The sequence below is a fragment of the Takifugu flavidus genome, chromosome 16 (assembly GCF_003711565.1).
Source record: "Takifugu flavidus isolate HTHZ2018 chromosome 16, ASM371156v2, whole genome shotgun sequence".
Classification (NCBI taxonomy): domain Eukaryota; kingdom Metazoa; phylum Chordata; class Actinopteri; order Tetraodontiformes; family Tetraodontidae; genus Takifugu; species Takifugu flavidus.
In genome coordinates this window covers 11511455-11529838 of record NC_079535.1, presented here as the reverse complement: position 1 = coordinate 11529838, position 18384 = coordinate 11511455, and the positions used below count along the sequence as shown (strand labels likewise).

At 44.9% G+C, this 18384-nt stretch overlaps 2 non-coding genes across 2 annotated transcripts; one reads left to right on the top strand and one right to left on the bottom strand.

Annotated features, from left to right (window-relative positions):
- The first annotated feature begins 10787 nt into the window (after nucleotides 1-10787).
- On the top strand, nucleotides 10788-10869 carry trnal-aag (transfer RNA leucine (anticodon AAG)). Its single transcript has one exon. It is a non-coding gene; the product is annotated as a tRNA-Leu (tRNA).
- Nucleotides 10870-17802: 6933 nt separating this feature from the next.
- Nucleotides 17803-17884, bottom strand: trnal-aag (transfer RNA leucine (anticodon AAG)). Its single transcript has one exon. It is a non-coding gene; the product is annotated as a tRNA-Leu (tRNA).
- Nucleotides 17885-18384: the final 500 nt, after the last annotated feature.

Genomic DNA, 18384 nt, shown 5'->3' with positions numbered 1-18384 from the left:
ACGTCGCCCCCCCCCCCCGAAATTATTCTGTCATTTAAAGACAAGCTCTTGTTAAGATTGATTGGGTTCGTTTTTTTCTGCTAAAGTGGAATCCAGGTCCGATGTTCGTATTCTCCAACACGTGCGCAGCATCGTGCATGCTGCACATACGTCCTTTTCGCCGGGCAGGTCGAGCTGCAGGCTGTGCCGGATCACTCGTATACAAGTAAACAAATCTTTAAACACAAAGTTTAAAACAACAAACCCATTTGGGAATTTAACTCCACCTTAACTCTCATTACAAAGCAACCATGATGCTCATATTTTGAAAAGCTGGCAAATATTTTGTGTCAAAACAACCACGTAACACAATGTCGTAAAAGCTGCCAAAACCAGAATTTATTTATTTTGTGCTCTAGAGAAATGGAGCTGGGAAGGGAGGGGGGGCAGCGACACTGTAAATCCCCTTTTCACAGATTGGAAGGAGCGAAAAGTTCAGAGCCAGATGAAGAATCTTCCCGTGATCTGAGCCTAATTCTCGCATAATTAAACCCGATGCTAAAACATCTGAAACCTCGTCACGCTGCTCAGGTGGAGATGGACGGATGTTGATTTTTTCCTCGTGCCCCCATCAACCAAGCTCCCCTGTGGTTCCTGTGGACATGAGAGGTTCCCCGTTGGTACCAGTCTGCTACATTAATGCTACACATCAAAGCATCATAAATATGTATGTCAAGGTCGTGAGAACCACGAGCAACATGTCAAGAGGACGACTGCTCCGAATTACCATAACATCAGTTTTACAATTCAATTAAATGATATTATCTCCATCTTTGAACCATTGCCGCCTTTCAACCGCCCCCTCCCCTCCCCCGCTGCGCTACATAATGAGATTTATCCTTGTTCTGGATCATTTGTATTATGTCGTTCCATCACAGGATGGACGCCGCCGTCAAAACAAAAGCCTGTTTTTGTGGGGGAGGGGGGTTCATGAGAAAAGACTCTTTCCTGCCTGCAGGTCAATCACATCCTGTCAGAGATGACACAGATTACAGAGTCTGCCTGGCAGAACCCCCCCGACACCCCCCCGACTGACACCCCCCACTGAGTCGGCTCAAGCCCAAATGGATGATCAAACTTTTTTTTTGCTTTGTTATGTTTTGTCCGGGTGTATCAGCGTGCATTCGCTGTGCTAACACCTGCTGCTATGTAGTTATCGTGTGTTTGTGCACGTGTGTGTGCGCACCTGTGTGTGATGTCAAACCCGCTGCGTTTATGTCGTCACGCCTACACAATATGAGCACATGTCTGAGTTTGGATTAGGATTTGATTCATTTCTCAGGGGCTCCATCAGCTGCTGCCCAAGTGTCACATAACGGTGTGAACGTCTACGTTTCAACTGGCTTTTTTTCCTTTGGGTTGGGGGGGCATTTGGTTGGGGAGCATTCCAAAGAAACAAAATTGGGAATATTAATGTTGCTGCGGTCAACTCGGACTATTCTTTTAAGAGGTCCGTGCATTTTTTTTATGCAGGACGTCTGCAAACCCTGAGAATATTAAGTGGTAAGAAAAGGATGATATTTCAGTTTATCTTCTCGTGACAGCAGGAAACGCCACAGAGACGCTGAAAGACACATCAGATTAGCCGGTGGGATTTCCTGTGACTTTGTCACCGCGTCTGTGTTTTGCTCGCTTGCATCAGTCTGTTTGTCTCGGAGCTCCTAATGAGTTTAATTCTGCAAGACGTGCAGCCTGTTTAAGACGTAAAAGGACACAACAAACCTCTCTGGCACTTTTAAGCTCTAAAGAAGCTTCCACTGATGAAATATCAAGAAAATCTGCACCTTCTAAACTGGCAGATGGACCTACAGCTTCACTAGCAGCTACATTAGCATGAGCTGCAGCTGTGTGCAGGGTGCTTTTAGGGCTTTTTGTTCTGGTTCAGGAGGGTCCACTCAGACAGAAGAACCCCTCTTCATTTATGTAACCCTGTGGGTCTTTAATTGCCCCCTTTCAGATATGATCCTCTATATATATTGAATGAAATTTTGAAGAAGAGACATTTTGAATGGAGAGAGTCCACCGAGATCCACTCTCATCATTACTGATATTTGCAGTTCATAATAATAATAATAATAATATGCAGCAAGATTCTTCAACAAATCAACCTAATAGCTATTTTAGATGTATCAGTCAGATTTGAGTGATGGGGGAAACCCGTCCAATCTGACTGGAGGACGGTGAATGGTCTGGTCAGGTCTGGCCCACTAAATCGATCAACACGGCCCTGCTGGAGGCCCTGCAGCCCCTCGTTAGGTAATACTGGATCTTCACCTTCATCCTGTCTGAAAAGAGAGTTTTACAGTGCAGAATTGTCGAAGTACAAGACAGATTTGTACGTCTCTGCATAAATGAAGGAAACAGAACTTGTGATTGGCTGAGACACACCAGAGACGAGATGGGCGCGCTCGGTTATTTGATGTCGGCTCCTTGGAAACGTGGGTTTTCGGGGAAACGCTGCGAGATTTAGAGCAAATGCTGGGATCAAAGTCTGGGGGGGCTTCTAACTACCAGTTCATATTTCATTACAGTCTGGGCAATTTCACAGGAGATAATGTATGAATCAAACGCAAATTATGCCGACAGGAGAGAAAAGATGCCTGACTGCAGCGTGCTGCTGAATACGGTAGGTTGAACAAGCCCCGTCCAGTCGTGAGCACCTGATAAATCAGCGCAATAGAAGATATTGGCAGCTTTTATGAAGTAATTTACAGCCTGATGAGTCTTGATAGTAAAGGCTTTTATTTGCATTACAATAATAAAAGTAACAGGTTAAAATGTCCCCTGAGAGCAGCTGGAAGACTGAAGCAGGAGCGGTTTCAGCCACCAGGCTGCCATCAGAGCTGCAGCAGCTCAACACCCGAATAACAAGTCTTTATTTGACGGACATCACACGCACAGTATAGCAGTACGGAGAGAGCAGAGTGTGTGTAGCAGCCATGGAAAAGGAGCCCGCCGCGCCCCAGGAGGTGGCTTTAGGTAGGAGCAGCCGTTTGTGTTTGTGAGCGGGTGTTTGCTTTAGTTTCAGACTCAGCAGATGTCTCCAGCGACTGGATACCAGACGAGAGGCTCTTTGAATTGAGGCTGTCCTGGAAGGGTGGGGTAGGGGGGTGGATCCCGCCACTGTTCTATACACCGACCTTCTCCGAGCCCCAGCGGTGTGTCGCTGGTCTGAATAGTACATGTTGGTTTGGAGAGGGATCAGCGGACGGTTCAGATCTAATACCATCGGGAGGGAAGATGACAGATGGAAGCCGGGGGAGAGACTGAAGCAGAGGACGGGAAGCACAGTTGCTACTTATTGCTCCCTCGTATTTATCACTTGAACTTTGTTTCAGCACATCTCACAATCCTCTCGACCTCCCCCTGTCTGTGTGGCCACTCGAGCCGTTTCAGGGTGCACTTGTCAGCTCCAAAGCTCTGTTGACCCCCGACCTTCAGTTTGTCGGACCAGTCTGAGCGGTGGAGACAAGTGTGTGTGCAGAGAATGGCAAATATTATTCTTTCTCAACACTTATGTTATAAAAGGTTGCTCCTGGATCTGACCAAGAGGCTGGTAAATTAAATCACAGGCATTAAAAAATATGGAGACAAAACCAGGAGTTTGAGAGGTTTAGATTATTTGTGTTGTTACCTGCACTGCTGATACATACTCGACCTAAAGGAACTCCTGCTCTAATTAAGCAACACAAACATAATAAAACTGGGATTAACAGTAAAGCCAAGGCAAAATAGAAATGGGTAAATATTGTAAATATGTAAAACGTAAATAATCCGTTATTACCACCACAGCTGAAGGGCAGAGCTGATGTAAACAGGGAGAAGCGCGAGTAAGGCTGGTCAGAACCCAATGTCCTCAACTGGACTCACGCTTTTCTTGACCCACTGAATCTCACACGTGCATGCGCACCTTCAGCCAATCGTGAGAAAAAGTAGAGCCGCAGCATCAATGAGTTTCCGCTACGTGCAATTTTAAACTGTGTTTGTTTTCTCAAAGTGCCTGAACAAGCCGCCTGTTTCATATGACAAACAAATCAACGACATGAGATGAAAAACCAAGAAGCTGTTGAAGCAGCATTGTTGAAACACCCGTCTGACAACAGCAAACTCGAATAAACTACAAGGAATGAGAGCATAAACCAACCGTTTTAACCAAAAGTGCACTACAAATGAACAACTACAGCCCTCGGCTGCACTTTGGTGCCAGAACTCACAAAATTTAATGACCTTTAAGTGGTCTGGATGCCCAAATATGCATTAATGAGTGTTTCTGTGATACAGAAGAAGACAAATGGACAAGAAAGGATATTCTGTACTTGAAGGTTTCGTGATTCTACAGGGATCATGTGCACATTTACATGCTCCCGCTTTCGTGTCTGGATGTCCTACATGTGCCAGAAATGGCTGCTTCAAGTGTAGTTGTTTGTTTCCTGGAAGCGGTGACTCGGTTCACCCTTGAAGCAGATAAACATCAGGTGCCGTTCCTGTCGTCTCAGAGCAGGAAGCTGAGGCTGAAGCTCAGCTGAAACAAGTGGGTCTCACATCAGACCAGACAGGGTAATTATTGCCAGATCAGCCTGAACGTCCCCCAGTTGGAAGGATCGTAATCATGTCCTCTGGTCAGGACTTTATTGCCTCGAATGCCCTCAGCCAACTAATAAATCGGCGGATTTAAATGATTGAGTGAATTTTTCATATCATCTGCATACAGACCGAATATGCCTGTGATGAAACCTGAGTGCAACATCTTCATACTCAAAACAGCAATTAAACCCACCCAATCACTTCAGCTTTGCCATCACGACTCATTGTGCTGCTTGTGTGTAGGTGGTTGAGGCTGCAAGAACATAGTAACCATAATATGCATCATAGTCAGGACTGAGAGTGTAAGGGGGACAGCTACAAGTACCTCAGGATTCCGCAGGCAAGTGGGCACCTGGAGGAGGCTTCCAGGAAGTCGGCCACAGCCAAATACCAATGGAGACGTATACTTGTACGTCTTAAGTTGCTGCTACTTTCATTTTTGGGGGTATTTCTAAGTAGAGTCTTTTTTATGTTGTTTTGTTGTGGTGTTGTCCCCTACCTCTCGTCTCGTCCTTCAGTTGCCCCAAGGGGCAAAGTTTTTCCTTAACTGCACAGAGTTGAATCAGGAAGGTGCTACGTGAACACTTCAGGCAGCAGAAGCCAGATGGGGAAGAACAGCTGGGCCCCTGCCGCCGCTAAATTCAGGGAACCCAAGGATATCCAAGGTCCAGGAAGCCCGTGATATGAACAGGGTGGAGGATGCTAGCAGGTAAAACCCAGATGGAACATCACAAGCAGGTAGCTGGTATAGCCCACAGGACCAACTCGAACAAATTTGGACTGGAAACGCTGCAGGTCAACGTGGGACACATATCCAAAGTTGGTGGAGAAGAACCCCTTAAGGGCCCTCGAGGACTTTCAGATAGGGACTAACAAACAGCTGATGGTGAACCTGATTGTGGTGCTGGACAGATTTACCCTTGCTTTTCCTTGAGAAATCATCTTAACTGGCTGTTTCCTTTCAGTATGGAGAGTTTTCACCTTTGCTTTATTCCCAACCTGAATTCCAGACTTCATTCCTGACAACATTGCTGCTCTTTGTCTAATTCTGCGATGAGTTCTGCAGCTTTTGCACACGTGGCAGATGGGGGTGCACACAGGGGGCTGTGTTGTTGCTGCGTGCACATGTTTGGGGCCTCGTGACAAAATATTGCTGTGGGCTCAAATTTTGCCAGCTCTTGTTTTCATCCTATTTGTTGTTTATCCATTCCAAGTTGTTTCGTGGGAACCATCTGTCATTGTCGAGGGTAGATTATCGTCCATATTGCAGATACGAGATGTGACATCATTTCGCTTCCTTTTACCTTCCTTCCCTGGTGGTTTTCCCTTGTCCTCATCTCACACATTCCCCACGTTGCTTTCCTCTCTTGCTTTGGTCCTTTCATCTTTTCCTTTTTACCTCCAATGACCCCCATTTCTCTTCCCCTTTTTGCTTGACTACTCCTCTATTTGGTGGCTCCTCAACCGCTGGTCTGAAGTGACCCCATTTGCTTCCTCTCATCCTTTTTGTCCCTCATCTTACCTTCTCCCTCTTTCTCCTCTTACCCTCAGCTTTATTACCTGCATCTGTCCATCACCCTCCTACTTTATCCTCAGATTCGATAACGTTTTGCACACTTTTCATTTATTCTTCCAGCCCCTCGTTACCTTCTCCAACTATTTCTCCTTCTACCTCCCACCAATCTGAAAATACTTATCTGCCTTCACTTTGGACATTTGACACCCTTTCACCTTGTCTCTGATTCAATTTTCATTCTTCTAGCGTGTGTTTACCATATTCTTACCTCCTGCCTCATTCTCTCTTTTATTACTTTGTCTTTCCTTCTGAGTTGTTCTCATCTGTTCAAGTCTTCATTGGAAATTTAGTTCTCGCTTGACTGAGTCTCTTTTTAGGGCTTGATAGTCATTGAGAACAGGATTAAATGCTTTTTCTGTCTTTCCCTGTCGTGCATGTTAATGTGCCCATTTACTATCTTGTGGCTACAGCTTTAGGCCATTCCAGTTGTACCGGCTCTATGGAAACAATGTTATTTGAGTCTTTTGGTTGTGAAATGGAGACAATGGGGAGGTTAACAGCAGCCCGGGTGATTGGATGACTTCACATGCTGCAAGTATGACCGGCATTTGTGTGTGTGTGTGTGTGTGTGTAGGTATGTGTCAAGGGTGCAGGTGGTGCTCATCTTGTCGAATATTCATAAACACCGATGCCAAATAAAGACTTTATTGTCCTTTATGACAATGTTCGTAGAGCCATTTTGCAAAAAAAAAAAAAAAGATGTTGAAGTTGTGAGTCTGTAAATATAAAAAGACTCTGCCTGATAAAAACTCTGTCACTGGGGGCATTCAGAGCTACAGCGGAGCCACTCTACTCTCACTTTACTACTGAATAAGTATTTAAATCTCACCTACACACACACACACACACAAACGTTTCATTACAGACAGAGACCTTTCATTTCACCATCCATTTACCTGGAACAGGCTATCATCTGTGGACAGATCACTGTAATCTCTCTTGAATTTGATCAAGGACACCAAGACACTCTCTCTCTCTTTTTCTCTCTCGTTGTCTATCTCTCACCCAACACAATGCACTATTTTACCAATCTTTTTTATGTCCTCTCATATGGGAATGCAGATGTGCTGATATGACCCAGCTGTATCAGCACCATACTCAGCTCACACCTCCACATCGGATTCCTCTCTCAGCATTCTGACACATTAGTGCTGTTTCCGTGAGCATGTTGGGCCCGCTTCGTGCAAAACGGGTTCCTCAACAGGATCCACGTGAAAGCACACAGACAGCATCTTGGACTTCTACAGCAGCCTCTGCATTACATTATTTTGACAGGTAAGCTTCAGCAACTGTCCCTGCTGCAGCGGTTTTCTTGAAAGGTTATCAGTTAAGTTCCTCAATGATTTACAAATCAGGCACTTTTGTCTGCGTGTTTGCATCAAGTCCCTCTCTCTGGGCTCCTGCAGCACTTGTGACAGTGTGGTCCTTCTAGCCTTTATATGAAGGAATTACAGCTATCTTATTACGGGTTTTTTTTCCAATATCAGCTGTTTTTTAAATTATTACTATTACTACACCTTATTTTACACTTACAATTTAATCAACAGATTATTATCATGAACATTATCACTGATAAAAACACCTGTTTTTGTGTGTGCAATGGTGTTGAAGCTAGTTTTACTCTAGAGTTTCCCTACATGGTTAATCGAGGATGAGTAACTCTGACTGAAGCTAATCTTTTGTTTAATTGTCCGGCAAGTTCACAGTTCCCACATTGATTTTTGTGTTGTTGGAAAGCAATGGGCTCTCTGGTACAACATTAGCACAGAAAGGTCCACTTTATAGTGATGGAGGGGGTCTAGTGCCCTAAGGAGTCGAGGAAGAATGTTTTATGGCGCCTCTGCTGAGACCCTTCAGGGAAAAGTAGTCATTGTGTCCACACACCAACTCCCAAAAGACGGAATATACACATAGCAGCCTTTTCAAATGTCATCGGTAGGTAGCAGGTGACATGTTCTCCATTGTGGTTAAAGATATCACCTCATCCATTAACCCAACCCGGCAGCCTTCAGGCAAGAGGCGGGGCCACACCCTGGACAGGTCGCCATCTCCTCGCCAGGCTAGCATACAGAGACAAAAACACCCTTTGCACCCACGTTCACAACTGAGGTCAGGTTAGAGCCACCAGGTCAACTCTCCCCAAACTGCATGTCTCTGGGCTGTGGGAGGAAGCTGGAGGACCTGAAGAGAATTTGAACCTGTTACTTTCCTTCTCTCAGGCAACAGCGCTGACCTCGCTAACCCGCCATGCAGAAAAAACATAAATAAGTGTTAATGTGTGAAGTGGTGAAGACGTGCACTCGTCAACAGTTCTTCAGCCTCTCTCCACACGCATGCACACATGCTGCCCACGGTCATGTTGGGTGGGATCAGCTGTTCTCGTCATTGCTGTCCAAACATTGTTCTGTGGCCTGGGCCTCTGTCTGGAGGTGGGAAACAGTGAGGAGGTGCGGCTGTTTGCAGATAGCTACAGCTAAGACCGAGCGGTCGATGCCCATCACAGCAGCATATTACGCCTAAAGGAAGACATGCAGGTTAGGTTGGATGTTCACAAACACCTGGAAATGTCAACGGTGTGAAGTGCATGTGAGGTTTGTACTTCAGCAAACAGCATGATCTAGCTGAGTGTATGCAAATGTGTTGGTGTAGCAAAGCACAAGATTTTAAAGTCATTTCAGTGTAATTTCAGGGGAAATGTAAACCATATTGCTGCATTGTTGCAAGTAATGTGATTAACGTTCACATTTTCGATTGGAAAAACTGGGCTGAAAGTAGATGAACTTCAATTGAAAAACATGAAAAACAACATCTCGATGAAATGGGGAGATACTGGAACGCTGCCTTTGGTTTCTCACATGAATATTCTCCGTTTCCCTCTTCAGTATGGATGCAGTGTGACGTAATTTGAAATCATATAACCAGTAATGCAACAAGCTTCTTTTGCCCGTGAAGAAAAATCATATCCCTTTTGAGAGGAGAGAGAGAAAAAATGAGAAGGCATTGCTCCCTTGAGTAACAGAAGCCCTGAACGCTCTTTACTTTAGGAGGAATCAACAGGCTCAATTGTCTATAATGACTCCGACCTGAGAGCTGCAACTACTTCACAGGCTGCCACTGTAATGGAATTAATGCCGAGGGAGTATTGAGAGAGCCACCACCGATGATATAACATGATGGAGGTGGCCTGTATTACACAGAGAAGACACAGTGGCGGTCACGGCGTGTTAACGTACCGCGGCGTTCGTCAGTTACAGCTGATTTCCATTTGAATAAACAGGTCTCTAATCCTCTCATTCCCTTCCAAACGCATTGAATCAGTTTCAAAGGATCTCGGAGCAAAAGAAACCTTCAGATGAAGAGGAGGGAGGATGTCTTCCTTACTTTTACTTTGTTGGAATCATCTTCAATGATCCTGACTGAAGAGCCGCAGTCATAAATGTGCATGAAATAAAGAAAGGGACCTTTGAACTCCACAGAAACATGTGGTTTCCTTTTCAGGAAGTCCATCACAATCGATTTAGTGCTCAGAGGACAACAACCAGAAGAACATCTCAGAGGGGAAGCACAGACCGTTGGGACCAATCCAGAGGGAGCTGCCTAGCAGCCAAAGGATTCCACTTTCAGTTTGGGTGGAAGACCACAAGATGCTATGTGGGCCGTAAAAAAATCTGCTAGAATGAGACTGCAGATTCTGCAATTGACCCCTACCTCACTTGCGTGGTGGGTACATGGAAGTGCCAGATCCTTTGATGAGAAATAATTATGCATGAACTAAAGAAGGCAATTTATTTGAGTTGGCTAAAAATTTTGTGTGTTTTCCCCCTCTCTTTGCTCCAAAGTCATTTTTTTCCAGCCTAAAAGATTGGAGACTGAACTGAGGGAAGAAAAGAAGTTATATTTCAGCATTGTTAAAGAAGCAGCATTTTTCATCATCAACATTCAGGTGTTAACCCCGTCCCCACTTGTAAAGCGACAATTTCCTTACGCAAGTGTGTGAAAAGCTTAAGATTAGCACGGTCACTGCTTCTGAGAGGGTCTCCGTCCTGCCATTTAATGCTGGATTTGGCAAATCAAGGGCACATAAACTCTGCCTGCCAATATGGGCACCTGCCACAGACAGACGACAATGACGTCCCCAATCAGACGCTTCCAACTGTCCACAAGAAAACAACCGAGCGCGCAGCAGCATGCCAAAGCAGCGCTGAAATGGAGCCGGACTTTGTGTTCCCTCCTGCCAGTGTAATGTAACCCGCTCCTCTCTGCCCCTCCTGTGTCTCACATCATCCATCCATCCCTCTGTCTGCCTCCCACCTTTCCTGATTGCTCTCTCCCTCTCTCCTCCTGCTTGGTTCAGAGTGACACTGCCCCCTATCTGTTGATTGGAGAAGGCTTTTCTCCTTTCCTCATGCTGCTGTGCTCATTTGCCTGCCTGCCTGCCTCCTACCTATCTATCTATCTATCTATCTATCTATCTATCTATCTATCTATCTATCTATCTATCTATCTATCTATCTATCTATCTATCTATCTAGCTATCTAGCTATCTATCTATCTACCTATCTGACCTGTGATTTGATTTGTTTGCTGTGGTAGTGTGGCCGAGAGGTCCAAGGCGCTGGATTAAGGCTCCAGTCTCTATGGGGGCGTGGGTTCGAATCCCACCACTGCCATAAGGAGCTTTGAGAGGGAGCAAGCAGCCTCTTTCTGTCTCTGCCTGGTTTCAATCCCAGTTGCAGGTTAAAAGCTTCCATTGAAGAGGTAGAGATTTGCTGCTGTGCCTCCCTTTTGGGATTACAAGCCTGATCACACATGTCTTTGTTGCCTCTCGTCCTCTCTCTCATCTGAATATCGACAGAACTTTTAATCTACTGTTATACATGATGGATTTTTTCTTTCCGCGGCTGAATGGAAGCTGGGCGGCCAACTGCAAAACCAAGAACCAGAAGGAACGGGTGGAAAGAGATTGTTATTTTTTTTGCACATGACAGGAGGACGATCAGGGTCAAGAGACCTGCGGGCTTTTCTCGGGGAGGGATAAGGAGTGTTCCAGGAAGGAAGCGATTTTTCACACCGGCGGTTGAGTCCTGCGCGAGGCGACAATGTCATTTTGCTGCACCTGCAGGAATGCGAGTGCACTCATGTCCTTGTGGCTTCTCAGAGGGAAGAGCTATATGCGGGTATACAGACCTCCAGATCACTTAGTGACAGCAAAGGCAGGTTTGTGAGGAGAACGCGAGCTTCCGCTGAGACAAAAAGGGCAGCGGGTTTAGAAATTGCAATAAGAGTTCTTGCAGAGCGGCTGAGCGAGTCAGGCGGGCCTGGGTCACGGACCGAGTGTGACGGGTAGAAGATAAGGTAAAGTGAGCCTTGCATAGCAAGTGGGCGCTGGTATCCACAGGTGAGCTGGTTGGTAGTCTGGGGGGGATCTCCTCCTTCCACTGTCAGTCCTGATAGAGAGGTCTGCGGGGCACGTTCGCCAAAAAGAGTGGTATATCACTTCTGTGAGGGTGGAGTTGAGAGACAGCGGACCGGCGAAGGGCCGGATAAATGTGAGTTAGGGTGAAAAAGCAACGTTGACAGTCTGGCCAGAGACAAATGAGTGAAACATCTGATAAACTACAGGGCTTTTTAGGAATTTAAAACATCCCTGTGGCAATAAAGTCAGGGGTTAGAAACCTGGCAGGTGAATGAACGACAGCAGACTCAGTAAGACAGAGAAACTGTATCTTCTCTCAATCAAAGGTACTAAAAACATGTGGGGAGGGGGATTTACAAATTTTATAATGTGAAAAAGTGTGGTCGTTTAGCAGAGGGTAGGGTGAAGACCGACAACCATCTAGGTCATTAGCTGAGTCCTGGCTGATATTCACAATCTTTTTCCCCTTTATATGCTAAGACATTAAATAGGCTGTTCAGGGTGGGTATCATTACTGCACAATAATTAGCTCGCTTATTATAACCAATGATTTGGCCAGCGAAAAAAATAACAAAAACTCCTGAGTGTTAAATGTGACCATGTTTATTCGCTGCTGTTTGGCTCTAAAAAAACCATCAATAGGCTCAAAAAGAGCAAGTGGACTAGCAGCTAGCAATTCTAGGCAGATGGTTTGAGACATTTGGATGATGTCAAATCTATAATACCTGGTTTTGCTCTGCAGGGCCAGATGTGCCCACCCTTTATCCAGATGTTTCACCAAACCTCCTAAAGGTGCCCTGTTGGAACATCTGGTTTTTTAAGGCCTTGTTGATCTGTCGACTAAACAAAACAGCAAGAAATACACTAAAAACAGAGTCGCGCTTGCTACGTTCTACACATTCTACTGTATTCAGCACACACACAGACACACACACACATGTGTATTGTCATAATGATCCATCTGCTTCCCTGCTTCCCTCTTTCATCACACCTATCATCCCTCCATCCATCACACACACTTCTACTCCACCACATCTCTTTGGCACACTCCCCCTCCATCGCTCAGGCTCCGTTACTTCCAATTTCTCCTCTTCTTGCAACCTCCATCTGTCGACCCCCCGGTTCCAAACTTTAGCTGTTTAGCAGTGTAATTAAATCAAACTAGCAGATTAGCAGATTTTGGTCACTCTTTTTCTCTCTCTTTGTCTCTCATTCCACATGTTTTATTCTTTACAGGAGCACCAATGTCATTTAACACAATATTTTATCATTAAATTATTTATATTATTAATATATTAAAGCAAACAAATGACATCCTAAATGTGACGGACATCACATGAATCACTCTTTCATGGCGTCGTTGGGATGTGAGAGTCTGGGCTGGTTTCCTTCCTTCTCCTGGTGTTTGGCTGCCCTCCATGTTCTGTGTCTGGCCTAATTCCCCTACCACCCCTGCATGGTTCCTCACCTGCTCCTCATCAGCTCATCAAGGTCTGCACTATTTACTCGGCCAGTTTGTTATTGATTCTTTGGTGATAAATCACATACTACCTCCAGTGTTGTGTTTAAAAAGACCTTTTATTGGGGTTAGGAGACCCCTTTTTTGACATTTTATTTTTTTATTTTGCTGCTACCCTGCTTGTTGTGTTTTTCTTTTTCTTAATAAAACTTCTTAAAGTGACCTCTCGCTGTGGTCTGCAAGATGAGTTCAAGGCCTGAAACAGTAGTTGAAACAAACGTGTGGGGACGGACACAGTCACACACCCACACACGCACACACGCGCGCGCGGTGGAATTCTAATTAGAATCATCCCCATGGTGCAACATTCACACTTATTATCACCTTGCTGTCTCTGTTTACCACGTTTCTGTAACTCCTCATCACGTATGCTCTTCTCACCCTCCTGGAAGAAGGCGTTAATTCTAAGAAAATAAACTTGCTCATAGCTCAAAATAGTTGGCTGTAAGAGGAGAGAGTAGAGTTTACAGTACTGTGGCGGCCACACGGGAAAATACCAACGGCCCCTAAGCCATGAACATCATGTTATATGATCTTATGTGATGGCTGCAAAATTATTTTTCTATATTTTGAAAGCAACATATGGAAATATGAAGATGTGTCGGTCCACAAATGTGTCTTGGTGTCAATGGTTCAGCTAAAATCGTTTTTGAATCCTGTGGGTACGTGAACATGAAGTCCGGCAGGTTGCGAAAGCAGGTTATTAGCCTGAAGCTAACGAGGCTGTAATGGATCAGCACACCTCTGCGCCTCCTTTTCTCTGGTCTCACTCAGATGTTGTCATGACAAAGGTGCTGCTGGCACTGAGATACAGAAAATGATGTATGTTCCATGAAAAAGACACCGTGTACAGATATCGATGAAGCATCTTTCTCTTTGAAAATAACCTGCAGGTATGAGGCCGACTAAGATGGCTGCATTAGAAGCATTCGCCTGTCCACTCCAGACTCAGACACCTTCTGTGCTAAATGCATTCATCCATCTTATGTTACCTGGTTCTCATTCAGAATAAGCATCAAGAAGGGTGCTGAAGCCAGAGTGGGGGAAAAAAGGAAGGTTCCAAGAATTCCGCCCTGTGGAACTTTCTGTATACACACATGTATTTTAACTAATATGCAGCTTCATTTATTAAGGAGAAATATATGAAGCTGAAGTACACTCACAGTTTGAGTCCTGACAGGAGGAGAGGAGCCTTTGGCCTGAAGGCAGCTGGGATCGTTTCAGAATCAATACTGAGCCTGCTAATGAACTTACACATGCATAAAACCTCGTTGTCAAGACTGTTTTCTCATGTCAGATTTTCCCTGCTCCCTGAATAAAACAACAGCATCACAGTGAAGAAACTCAACACAACAAAGGGGACTAAAAGCACTGATCATTTCAGATGATTTTATTTTCGAGGCAAGTGGCTTGTTGATTGATTAGAAACACCCCCAAACAGATGGCAGATCTAAGGAAATGAAGAATTGACGTGAATGTTGCGTCGCACTGGAGTAACTCACAACTGGAGTTTGTGCAGAGAAAGGTGGGTCCTCAGAAACCACCAGAAAGGTGAGCCAAACCCTTAAAATCTGCTGATGAAAGGGGGTAAAATGTTACATATAGAGGAGATGGATGGTTTCTGTGGCAACACAAGGTGGGTTTGCTCCTCTAGGCAGATGGATTCTGCCTTCTTCCAGTTGGGTTTCTGGTTTTCTCACAAATATTTGGATCGAAAGAAAAAGGAGAAAAATAAGCTGCTCTGTTGGTGCTGAACACAGCGCTTGAAAGAACCTCTACCTGAACAAAGATGTCATTGCTTCCAACCTTCTCATCCCGCCAATGACATTTTTCTGCTGTGCTTTAACATCTGATCAAAGAAGCCAGCAACCTTAAAAGGCTATAAGTCGGCCTGGCTGCCATTAAGACCTGGAGAGGCTGAACACTTCGTGTGGCGCCGCTCTTCACACAAAAGCCTGTCAACAGGGATCTCTTCAAATTAGAAAACAGCTGATTTATTTCTGCTCTCCTACTGTGGCGGCTGGTTTCAGACCTGCCCCCCCCCCCCACACACACACACACACAACACACACACACACACACAGGCGCACACACAGGTGCAAGCACAGTCAGGAAGCTTATGGCTGGAGCTGGCTTTGTGGACCAAATGGATTGATCCAGAGGTTCGACCTTTCATTAAACCCCAGCTTGACCTTTAGAGCACACAAACACCAACACACACACACACACACACACACACAGTGTAATTCTTGCAAATACACACTTAGACACAGAATTCCCCCCCCCCAGTCTATTTCTCTTTCTTTCTCTCCGTCTCTCTCTGTCTCCCTCTGCTATATTATTTCCATCCTAATCAAATCATTTCCCATGTTTGCATACTTGATGGATGCTCAAATACACTTTGATTGCCTCCATTCCAAGTTCTTCAATTGATTCAAAGGTCCCGATGAAGACGAAGAGGCGCTGGTCATCAAACAGGACATGCAAAAATGACCCAGCTCTTAAAAAAGAGGAGTAATTATGCAGATGAGTATGTTTTATTTGTGCTTTCTTGTTTCAAGGAAAATTTGTAAAAAAAAAAATTAAAAAAAAATTGGGGAAATTTTTTAACAACTCGTAATAACACACTAAAACAAAACACCGCAGCTGCATTTGGGATTTATCAAAGTTAAATAGAATCATCAAGCGTGTGTTAATTAGTATTATTTCTATGCGCACAGGTTTGGTCATGTATGTTTGTAGGTGAATAGTTTTCTTGGCTGGTCAGACTTCTATTATTTTCTGTTGATAAAATAAGGACTATTGAACCGAGCAGGTCCCTGGTGAGCTATGCTAAACTCAATAAAGGCTGTTAAAAAGGTCAGAGTGCAGCAGTTTAATCTGCAGTCGTGAAATGGAACCCACAGACTGGCCGGCAAGACTGCTCTCTCGCTCCCTCTCGCTCTCTTTTCTCTCTCCTGAAAGGGAGGCTGGCGGGTTGTGGACCCAGTGTTAGTGAAGAGTCGAGGCTTGATTCAATCTAAGCGGCTGAAATAGAGCCTGCTCCTGTTCGCCGGCGAGGCGACAGCCCCCCCCACTTCGATCGACTCAAACCAGGAGAAATGAGGAGAGTAGAACAGAGCATGATTACACCATCGCTGACACCGATTGGGTACATGACACGTCGCTGACAAGTGTTCCAATCTGACCTGTCCAGCGTGAGACTGGGCTGAAGCTGCACACTGGTCCAACCATAAGTCCTCACCTGCACGTGAGCGTCACACGAGAGCTGCTTTGATTTTGAATTTGTCTTTCTGTGCCGGCCAAGAGCAAAACAGGAAGAGTCTGGTTTTACTTATCCTCCTTAAATTACCCCTCTTAGTTAACCAGTGGACAGGAGTGGACATTGTGAGTCGGCCAGTATGTGAAGGCTGTGCTGGGAACTTTATTCATCCCCTTTACTTCATCCTCAAGGGGACGTTGAATCGCAGAAAACAAAGAGCACAGTTTATTGATTTGCTCCATGGGTTTTTTCAAGTCCCAAAAACAAAGACCGGCAACAGAGAAATGAGCTTTCAAGCGAGCCAAAACCAAGAAAACAGAGCAGGCTTTAACAACATGATGTGTTTTACTGTATTGGAATCAAAGGAGGCGTGTCTTCAGCTTCACTTAGGTACCCGATGAAGATGCACATTAATAATTTATGTTGTGTTATTATTGATTCTGCAGTTCTAACGTGTTGGGTTTATACGGTCGTCATTGCCCTCACTCAAGGAATCTGGGGTTATGTTTTGGGGTTGCTCTGTTCACGGCTCTTCCTTCCTCCGCACTCGATGGGGGCCACAGAGGCCCCAGTAGGGCCACCGACAGAAGAAAATGGTTTCATGGGGATGCATTAAAATGGGATGGAAGTAGGGTTAGAAAACATTCTCCCGAAGAAGCAGCAACAATAGTTTAATGAGCGCACCTTGCGTAAAAGGGAAGATTAGTTTAATTAGGTTAACAAGAATCCATAAAAATGCTTTTATTCTGCAATATTATAAGCAAAAGACCATTACAGCCCACACCAGCATGGTGAAAACAATGACGTTACACTTCAGTAACAACAATCATGTTCTGCTGTCCTATAAGTTTTACTACATTTAGATGAATTTAAAGCATTCTGCTACTATTTTTCCAAACAACAGCTGGAAGCTAAGCTCCACACAGGGGTGCAGAGCCTGAAATGCCTCGCCCACTGATGTTCTGTGTCTCAGTGGGAAGATTGGTTCAACCATCTGCTTTCTGCCCCAAATCTATTGCTGCATTTCCATAAACACTTTGTTAAAATGGTTTTAAATGATTTGGATTAAAAAAAAACATGGTCCTGGTCATGGGATATCTAGCAAATGTACTGGAGAGCAAACACATTCCAAGAGTTTGCATCTTTTGAGTGTTCGACACCTCCAACAGAGAGGCGATGAATGTGGCGTTCATCTGTGGCAGCAGGATTTTAGCTTTCAACTTCAAATGTTTGCCCAACTCTTTTGTGGAGAGGACATAAACAGGAACACACGTGAATGGAAGGACGGCTGGAGCTGCCAACGTGCCCAGGTGAGACACACAACAACATGGAAACTGAACCAAGAATCTTTTTCGGTGTGGCACCAGGAGCTGGAGCTTTAAACTCTCTGAATTCTGCTGCCAAAATGGCAGCGGTGGGATTTGAACCCACGCCCCCGAAGAGACTGGAGCCTTAATCCAGCGCCTTGGACCTCTCGGCCACGCTACCTACAGGTGAGCATTTTACTAATTCAACATCAAACGTCCTTCAGAAAATTAGGTGTAATTTGAGCTCCTCACTAAATGTGATAATTGCATTAAAGTGCAACACTTTATTGGCTTGAGCTCTGGATGCTGCTGGTTCTGGTACAGCTGAGCGTCTCAGTGGATTTGTTCCGTTGAACGTTCCTGGCTTTTTACTTCACATGACTTCAGTACAAGTGCATTCGCACTCCTGCCTTCATTAGTCATCCAGCACTAATCACAGGGTGCATGTCTGATTAATGTTGTCATGGTAACACCCCAGGGTACTGACTTTGCTGAGATAATGGGATAAGTGGTTCTTGGGGCGTAGGAAAAAGGTGGACCGTGACAGCTGGTTGAATGGGCTGGATGTGTTCATTTTGACAGCAGATGTTTTAACACTGTAAACGACAGGACAAACACCTGTTCAATGACTTGATTTGAAGACGGCTTCTTAAAACTTGTGTAGTTCTAAATTAGCAGGTT